This window comes from Tupaia chinensis, unplaced genomic scaffold (assembly GCF_000334495.1).
Source record: "Tupaia chinensis unplaced genomic scaffold, TupChi_1.0 Scaffold000475_1, whole genome shotgun sequence".
Taxonomy (NCBI): domain Eukaryota; kingdom Metazoa; phylum Chordata; class Mammalia; order Scandentia; family Tupaiidae; genus Tupaia; species Tupaia belangeri.
The window spans coordinates 407,258-414,795 of NW_006159984.1; the positions used below are offsets into that span (position 1 = coordinate 407,258).

The window sequence follows — 7,538 nt, forward strand, 5'->3', positions numbered from 1 at the left end:
TGGCCATTCCCCCTGGGGGATGATTTCTCGCTTTCTGTCTCTCTGTCACTCTCTGTCTGGCGAGCTCACATACCCTATAGCAAAAACCTCTCCAAAAAAAAAAGTTATTATAGAACTATGGTTATGGTCAAAGTTTCTATTTTGCCAAAAATTTAAATACAGATAGAATGTCCTTAAGTCTGTTGCTGACAGATAAATTCAGAAAAGTGCCAAATAGAACTCAAGGTGCTCCTCAGAATTAAAACTATGCTATTGTGTGTGAACCTTCTATTAATAGATCTTAACAGGCCTTTCTTGCCTTTGAGGTGGTGGTGTAGATGATGCAATCCCCCTTCTGATTCAGCATTTTTAACAGAAATTACAGAATGTTTGAGCTAGACTCTCTTACCTACAGACAGTTTTACCTAGCAGTTTGGAGATTATCAGCTGTGGATTCCATTACATTGTGAATAATTACTTGAGCGCAATTTTGTAGCCTTTAAGCAAGACCATCTATGAACTTGCTTATTACCTGGCCCAGTTCTCATAGACTAGGTTTTTGGAGTTTGTTTCCTATGTTTATTCATATTGTAGTTCTTAAATCAGTCTTCCAAATTATGCTTGCAATTAAGCATTGATCAGGAATGGGTGACTTTTCATGGAAGATAGCATACCATAGACACTTTCTTTAGTACTGTAAACTGTCGACACAGGCTGCTGCTTTTTTTTAATTTTTTTATTTTTTGAGAGGTTTTTGCTATAGATTGTGTGCGCTCGCCAGAAAGAGAGACAGAGAGACAGAAAACAAGAAATCACTCCCCAGGGGGGATGGCCATGCCACAATCCCTCCTCCATTCTCCTCTCGGGATCTTGGGCATGTACGCACATGCACCTGGCATGATTTTAAGCCACCAGGTCCGGGACTTGAACAGTGGAAAACTGCAGAGGAGTCCAGCAACGTAGCCATTACACCATCTGCTGATCCCCAAGCTGCTTCTTGAGAAGTAGCAATTGTTATCTGAGAGAATTTTGTTGTGTACATGAGACTTTCAATGTGCGGGTATATGGCTTAGAGATGGGAGCTAGTTATGAGTGAAAACAGGCAAGGAGGCACTGAGGGGAAAATACACAGTCTTTTTTTGCTCTGTTCCTTGTCATTACCGGAGTGTTCTGAAATTCTGATTCACGTGCTCCTATGGATTACAAAGCAACAACAGCTGAGGTGCACCAGCACATGGGTTCCATTTCTTTCATGTCTGTTCCCCTAGCATCACTGAAGTGAGTTAGTGTTCAAGACAATGCCATTCATTATGCTCAGCTCTGAGATGGAAACAGCTCGTTGTCAGTGTCCAGACATTAAATTGCTTTCAGCACAGTCTCTGACCAAGTTGGAATTTGAAACCTTGGTGTTCTCTCCCTGGCTTTGATGCTCAGTGCCATGTAACCCAGTGGTTCCTGCATTAATCCAGGAATATCTCACTTATCTGTGCATTTAGCTGGGCACTTGCCAGCTATAAACACTTAAATAAAGTGTTTATAAACAGAAAAAAAAAGAATGGTCACCAGAGCCTGAAATGGACATTTTTATGTGTTTTAACTAAATTCTCATAATCATCATAAGAAGTAGGAATTATTATTATTACCTACAGAATGTAGATAGGGAAACAGATTCAAACATATTCAGTAAATTTGTCTGAAATAACAAAGCTAGAGCCTATATTATTTCTACTACATCACTTGTCTCTTCCTGACTAGAAGGTACTACTTGGTAGAATGTGATTAGCTTAGTTACCACAGTGAAAATTAAATGTGAAATATCCATGGTGGGAAGACTCAGTCAGAAAGACACTTGAAAAATCCATGTTTATTGCAGCATTATTCACAATTGCTAAGACATGGAATCAACCTAAATGCCAATTGTGCATGATTGGATTGGAAAAATGTGATATCTATACACTATGGAATTAATATTACTCAGCCATGAGAAATAGAAACCTTGTGATTTAATACAAAGTGGAGTGGACGAATATTGAAGATTTAATGCTAAGTGAAGCAAGCCAGACTACAAAAGGCAGACATTGAATGTCCCCACTCAATATATACCAAATGTGGGAGAAGGGTGGACAATGGAGGCTGGGAGGGAGGGAATGAAGTGACAAAAATCAAAACATTTAAAATGAAAGATTATCCGTTGATGATAATGTGTATGGTAATATCTTTGACTAGACTAATATGTAGTATATTCATGCCTGGAAAGTCCATTTTGCAGGATGTCTCCGCTTAATATATACCGACTGTCTACACTCTATAGTGGAAACTGAAATATTTGAGAATATAGAAGTATAGAAAATGGTTATGGACACTAGAGACAACTGGGAAGAGGATGGGAGATGGTGGAGAGAGAGAGGGAAAAATATCAAGGAGAAAAATAGAGAGGCAAGAAGTTTAGGGGACACAGAAATAAAGGATTGTCTGTTCATGATAATGTGTATGATATCTTCAACTAGACTGGTGCTAAGTGTGTTCATGTTGGGTAAATTCATTTTATAAGCTATAGTGATGTACAGTCAGTAATTGCATGTATAAAATAAACTTAAATTAAATTTAGAAAAGATATATAGCAATTGAATGTAAAAAAAGAAAGAAATAATTCTATCTAAATAAAATAATAAAAACAATATAATCAAATATTATATATACATATATATGTATATATATGTGTGTATAACACAAGAATAGAAATTTAGCTGCTGAGGATGATGTATATGTAATATCTTTGACTTTATTGACATGCAATGCATGTATGCTTTGAAAACCATGTTGTATGTGGTAAAAATGTATAACGATTAAATGTAAAATTTTTTTTAAAAAGCCAAGGAAAAATCCCAATGGTAGAAAAATGTAGAGGGAATATATTTTGAATTTTGTAGAAATATAAACTTTCTTGTAGAGGGAACTGATAGCTTGCTGTGGGCAACTTTTGTTATTTCTGAAACTTACAAAAGGAAAACAACCTAAGAAACCACTAACAAGAAAATGCAAGGTGAAAGAGCTAAATTCAGAGTATGTTTCTTTTCTCTCTGTCTTTCTCTATTTTCCTCTCTCATTCTCTCTGTCTTTCTGACTCTCTATTAATGACTATTCCTGGATGATTTGTCCTCACTTTTGTTATTTCTGAAACTTACAAAAGGAAAACAACCTAAGAAACCACTAACAAGAAAATGCAAGGTGAAAGAGCTAAATTCAGAGTATGTTTCTTTTCTCTCTGTCTTTCTCTATTTTCCTCTCTCATTCTCTCTGTCTTTCTGACTCTCTATTAATGACTATTCCTGGATGATTTGTCCTCTTGTGTTGTCAATCTCTCTGCCATTCAATCTAGTCGTATTTTTGGTTCTTGTCTCATAGATATATGTGATATTGATAATATCTCATTTTTTTTTCATTTTTATTTTATTTCAAGTTATTTTATACATTCAATCATGATATTTAGCTTGCAAAGTGAATATTCCAACATGTGTACATTTCTCCCCAGTCCAGTTGATAATACTATAAAGTTATTTTCAACAGATAATACTCCATTTCTTTGTCCCATTAATGCTTTGCCTCTCTATTTTTCTCCTTAATGTCCTTCCTCAGTATATCACTTTCTTTTTCTCTTCTTTTCTTTTTTTTTTCATTTCATTTTCTTCCATACACTCAATCACATTATTATTTGTCTTACAAAATGGGTATTTCAATAGGTGAACATTTCTCCCTAGTACTGTTGATAAAACTATGAAATATCGTCAACAGATAATACCGCCGGTATATCACTCTTAAAGCTGTGCTTCCCTTCTTTATCAGTGCCATGACTCTCCTCCCAGACACTGTATCTGAAAGTTAGGGAGTCACTCTGACCCTGTCACTATGTTTCTCCTCACCACATCCGTCCAGAGATCAATCAATTCTCCCTCAAAAAATTTTCCAATCTGGGACCAGCAGGTGGCATAATGGTTACATCACTGGATTCCTATGTAGTTGATCACAAGTTCAAGCCCCAAATCTGGCAACTTAACTCACACTGGGTGCATGTGCATGCATACCCAAAATCCAGAGAAAAGAATGGAAGAGAAGGGATTTTGGCATGCCCATGCCCCATGGGGAGTGATTTTTTGCTTTCAGTCTCTCTGTCTCTCTGGAGAGTGCACATGTCCAAAGGCAAAAATCTCTCTAAAAACAAAAATTCCAATCTATCTCCAATTCTACTGTCACTAACGTAATCCAGGCCACTCTCATCACTGCAACAGCTGTCTTACTGAACTTCTTGCATTCCGATCTTGCCCCTCTTAATCCATTGCCCATACAATGTCTAACACTATCATTAAATATGGGTACCATTTATTTGCAGGTTAAATACTCAATGCGCTGTCTCATTCATCCTTGTGGCAGCCATGTGATTATTTCCATATTGAAATGAGAAAACTGAAGCCAAGAGAAGTTAAAGAAGTTAATTCTGAAGTCACAAAATTTTATTTATTATTATTATTTTCTTTTAGTATTTGTTTTTTCTTTTGTGGAGAGGTTTTTGCTATAGGGCGTGTGCGCTCGCCAGACAGACAGAGAGAGACAGAGAGACAGAAAGTGAGAAATCACCCCCTAGTGGGGATGGCCACACCGCAATCCCTTCTCCTCTATTCTCTCAGGATCTTGGGCATGCACGCACACGCGCTTGGTGTGAGTTTAAGCCACCGGGTCCGGGACTCGAACCACAGTCGACTATGTGGGAGTCCAGTGACATAGTCATTATGCTAACTGCTGACCCCAAGTCACAAAATTTTCATGGGGCAGACAGAGTTGGCATATCGGAATAGGATCGATGTTTGTTCCCATACTACTCCCTTACCTTTGTCATGGTACTTACCATGCTAACTGGTATTCTGTTGATATGTCTTTCTCTTTAGATTTTGTTCTCTTTGATTAAAAGAACTACATCATCTCTTGACTTCATTTTAAAATTACTAGAGGGTGTATGTTCCCATCAAAGAGAGAGAAAGAGAGTGAGAAAGAGAGAGAGAGCACCCCAAATGGGGTGTGGTCACATTGCAATCCCTTTTACTCTACTTACTTCTTCATTCTATCAGGATTATGGGCATGCATACATACCTGAAATGTTTTTCAAGATGCTGGGGCTGGGACTTAAGCCACGTGGGATCATGTGGGATCTGGCTCCCTATGCACAGTGCTTAATTGCTGCATTATGGGTCAACACTCTTTACTTCTTCTAACCCTTCCTACACTGTGACTCAGGGGATCCTTCTTTGAAATATCATGTCATTCTTCTGCTTAAAATCCTCTGTTGGCTCTCTATTGTTTTTCTCTTCATGGCATTCTCTTTCTCATTCTGTATATTTCAGTCACACTGAGATGCTTTCAGTTCTGAGATCATGCCAAGTTTTTTTTTTTTTTTTTTTTTTTTTTTTTTTTTTTCCTGGCAAAGGCTTATGTGTGTGTTATTCCCTTTGTCTGAAATTCTCTTCCACAGATCTTCATATATCTGGCCTCTTAATCTCAGTTTGCAGGTCTGAGAGACCTTCACCACCAACCCTGTCTATGTAAATCTGCACATTACTATATATTCTCTAATCTTTCTCTTTGTAACATTAATATTTATAATTTAGACATTTACTTGTGTATCAATAAAACCGCTATATATTTCCATGATTGCTATAGGATGATCTTTATTTTGTTCACCACCATGTAGCCAAGACCTCACCTGATACTTAGTAATAGCTTAAAAATATTTGCATAATTATATTTTATTGCATACACAGTAGTTCATAAGTTTATAAACTTTAAGCAAAAACAAAAACCTGGGTACATCAACTGATAAATTTATGCTTCCTGCCATTTCCTTAAAATGCTATATTCTGATTTAGGCTGGTAGCATCAATACTTCTTGCACTTTTATTTTTGAATCATAGTTACACTTAGAGAATGGCCTGAGAAAAGAGCAAAGGAATCAATTTAGAAATCGCATATGATCATACTTATCTTATAAATAGAAACCAGAACTTCTCAAAATCTCAGAGTATAAGCAGTACAATTATCTGTACCTCATGAATATTGTAGTCTTTGTTACTTGCTTCTAGAGGTATCTTAGACTTTTACTTTTGTTTACTGTCATTCTGTGAAGGCCACACTTGGTTCATCTCATCAACAAATGACTTCCTATCCACCTACCCATAGAATCTAGAGTAAGGGTGAGGAGGCTGTGTTTATAGTCCCCAAAGCTCTCCACATTTTAAAAGTAAAATAAAGGGAAAATAACTCTATTTACTTTTTTACATGACTTTTGAGGACTCTGGGTTCCTTGGAGACAATCACTCAACTAGCATATGCAGGTACTTAGTGAGCCCCTTCCTATAATTCCTGGGCTAGGTTCAGTGGAGAATAAAGAATTATCTACCACAATCTCTATTTCTAGAAAGCTTCTTGTCTTTTCAGGAAAATATTTGAAAATCTCCAATAACACAATTAGTGCATGGGGGGAATTGAGATACGTGACAAAGGTGATAAGAAATCTTCATGTTAGCACAACATCATCACTGTGAGGTGCACCTTACCATTGGTGCACCTTCCATAGTTTTAGCTAGTAAAAGATGTATTAAGGAGCCTAAGTACCTTGTTCAAGATCACAGGATTATATTATGGTGAAACCATCTTCCCTTCTCTTCCATTCTCCTCCTAGGATCTTGGACACACATGCACAGCATAAATTTTAAGCCACCAGGTCTGAGATTCATAACATAGTTGACCATGTGGGAGTACAGAAATATAATCACTGCACCATCTGATGGCTCTTCACTGATTATTATTTACATAACTCATCCGGGATTTAACAATTCATTATTTTATCCAGGAAACAGTCTGCTATGTATGTGTACTACATGCTAATTGTTGAAGATGGTGAGTGAAAAGTTACAGAGAAGAATCATACATGATTGTCCTTACTGTCACTTGGGAGAAATAAGCACAAGAGTAACTTGTCTAATAGGTTTTAAAAATATGCCATAAAAGAGGTAATAAGTACACTTCTGTGAAAGAAGAAATGAAACCCCACAAAAAAGGACACTTGCCAAGATATAAGAACAATAAATGTTCTATCACAACTGAAGAATAAGCAAGATGGTAGGGAGGATAGAACGGGAAATCAGAGTCAGGATGGCTGTGAAAAGGAAAAGAGGCTATAAAGGTACTTAGGACCAGATCATGGAAGTTTGAATTTATGAATTTTATATATTTTATAGGTAATCATTGAAGAAGTCCGAGAAGAGATGTGATATCATCATATTTGTGTTTTAGAAAAATCACTTTGACAATAATGTGGAAGATTAACTGGAAAGATAGGACACAGGAAATTCAAATGAGTTGGGACTAAGTAGAGTGACTACTAGTTCAGGTTTGCTTAGGTCTGAGGGTTTCCTGGAACCCTAAGTGCTATCATCATGGCAGTCCAAGGCAAACAGGATAGTCACCCTGCTTCTTCAACAGTAAAGGTGATAGTGAATTAGCTCTAAACT

The 7,538-nt window shown here is 36.9% G+C and overlaps 1 protein-coding gene across 4 annotated transcripts in view; it reads right to left on the reverse strand.

Annotated features, from left to right (window-relative positions):
* The window catches only part of LOC102500207 (putative P2Y purinoceptor 10), a 24,021-nt gene that overhangs the window by 7,308 nt on the left and 9,175 nt on the right, over positions 1-7,538 (reverse strand). The window contains exon 2 of one of the 4 annotated variants that reach the window (XM_027774731.1): positions 6,640-6,709. The exons of the other annotated variants lie outside the window; for them this stretch is intronic. The gene's annotated coding sequence lies outside the window, so the exon portion shown is untranslated. The remainder of the gene's footprint in view (positions 1-6,639; positions 6,710-7,538) is intronic. 4 annotated transcript variants of the gene reach the window in all.